The sequence below is a fragment of the Myripristis murdjan genome, chromosome 19 (genome assembly GCF_902150065.1).
Source record: "Myripristis murdjan chromosome 19, fMyrMur1.1, whole genome shotgun sequence".
Classification (NCBI taxonomy): domain Eukaryota; kingdom Metazoa; phylum Chordata; class Actinopteri; order Holocentriformes; family Holocentridae; genus Myripristis; species Myripristis murdjan.
Window position 1 is genome coordinate 28398432 of NC_043998.1, and position 2500 is coordinate 28400931.

Sequence of the window (2500 nt, forward strand, 5' to 3'; positions counted from 1 at the left end):
AGGCAACCCTAACGACCGCCAGACGACCCTAACGACAGTCAGGCAACCCTAACGACCCTCCGGCGACCCTAACGACCCTCAGGCGACCCTAACAATCGTCAGGCGACCCTAACGACAGTCAGGCGACCCTAACGCCCGCCAGGCGACCCTAACGACAGTCAGGCGACCCTAACGACAGTCAGGCGACCCTAACGACAGTCAGGCGACCCTAACGACCCTCAGGTGACCCTAACGACCCTCAGGTGACCCTAACGACCGTCAGGTGACCCTAACGCCCGGCAGGTGGACTCCCGGGCTCAGGTGCAGACCGCGTGAAAGGAAACAATGAAATCTAAAGTTTGTCACTGACGACTTCCTGTCCTCTGCTGCTGTGATGTTTAAAATCAGAAAATCCATCAAGTCTCAACTGGTGTTGCAAAACAGCCAGTTCAGCTCATCCTGTGATTCCTAATGTCCACATTTTATATGTATAAACTGAATATGTGTGTGTGTGTGTGTGTGTGTGTATATGTAGATAGAGAGACGGATATGAATAGAGACAGGCAGTGAGAGAGAGACAGGAGAAGCAAAGACTTGACTGCAGGTTAAACAGACAGACAGTTAATAAACTCTATAAGACTGAACAACACAAGGTCACCACACACACACACACACACACACACACATACACATACACACACACACACACACACACGGAGAAAGAGTCAGGATGTAGATAACACAGACATCTGGAGAGCTAACACACTCCTATAACTGCTGCTGTTACGCTCTGTGAGCCTTCAAGGACTGCACACACACACACACACACACACACACACACACACACACACTCTGTAGTGTTTTGGGGTGGGGGTGGGGGGGTTGATGTATAGGAGAGTCAGTCTAAAGCTTGTTAAACGCAGCCGAACCAAGACGGGATTATGATTCATGCACTTCACACACACACACACACACACACACACACACACACTCGCTCTGCTCTGCTGGGTTCAGCGACACTCTGATTTATCACCTCCAACCAGTTTAAACTGTAAATGATGTTAGAGAAGAAGAAGAAGAAGAAGAGGAGGGGGAGGAGGAGGAGGAAGGTTAGCGCCCTGTTGGTGCATCAAATCAAATCAAATCAGGTTTTACTTATAAAGCACTTCAAATAATTCTAATTTAATTCTACTTTAAGTGGATGCAACACAAAGTGCTTTACAAACAAGAACAAACAAGGCAAAGCAAAAAAAAAAAAAAAAAACTGCAACTGAACCAATAAAAACTCAGTCAGGTCAAAGAGAAAAACATACAGACAGAAGAATAACTCGATAAACGAGTTCAAGTGCTCAAAACCACAAACATCAACCAGTGAAAGAGGTCAGTTATCCATAAAGAGGTGGGAGTTACATGAGCAGCAGGTTCAATACATGTGTTTCTGTTTGAGAGACTCAGAGAGACATGAGGACATGAGGACGTGAGGACATGAGGACATGAGGACATGAGGACATGAGGACGTGAGAACGTGAGAACGTGAGGACGTGAGGACGTGAGGACGTGAGGACGTGAGGAGATGAGGACGTGAGGACGTGAGGACGTGAGGACGTGAGGACATGAGGAGATGAGGAGGTGAGGACGTGAGGACGTGAGGACGTGAGGACATGAGGAGATGAGGACGTGAGGACGTGAGGACATGAGGAGATGAGGACGTGAGGACGTGAGGACGTGAGGACGTGAGGACATGAGGAGATGAGGACGTGAGGACATGAGGAGATGAGGACGTGAGGACGTGAGGACATGAGGAGATGAGGACGTGAGGACGTGAGGAGATGAGGACGTGAGGACGTGAGGACGTGAGGACGTGAGGACGTGAGGATGTGAGGACGTGAGGACGTGCAGCCTGGACAGACGGGTGTGTCCAGACCTCAGGAGTCTTCATGCTCACACCGAGCCTCGTGTCCCGCCTCAGGCAGCTGCTTGATAACCTGTTCAGCTGTAATAACCGTGGAACCACGTGAGGGAACGTCAGGTGACCGGACGAGTTCCCGGGAGGTGTTGAGCGGCTCCGAGGCTCCGAGGCCGGAAACCACGAGTCGTTCTAACAGGTTCCAGGGAACCGTTGAGCAAATCAGAAAGCTGCTGGAGAAATGTGAAGGCAGCAGCCACGTTTCACTGTGCAGTCTGATGGACGGCCTGATGGGGGCGCTGCCACTGGACAACAGGTTTCACTGTGCAGTCTGATGGACGGCCTGATGGGGGCGCTGCCACTGGACAACAGGTTTCACTGTGCAGTCTGATGGACGGCCTGATGGGGGCGCTGCCACTGGACAACAGGTTTCACTGTGCAGTCTGATGGACGGCCTGATGGGGGCGCTGCCACTGGACAACAGGTTTCACTGTGCAGTCTGATGGACGGCCTGATGGGGGCGCTGCCACTGGACAACAGGTTTCACTGTGCAGTCTGATGGACGGCCTGATGGGGGCGCTGCCACTGGACAACAGGTTTCACTGTGCAGTCTGA

General features: G+C 51.6%; 1 pseudogene; it reads left to right on the forward strand.

The window, feature by feature from the left end:
• Nucleotides 1-2500, forward strand: part of LOC115377556 (transcription factor COE3-like) — a 28714-nt pseudogene that overhangs the window by 6797 nt on the left and 19417 nt on the right.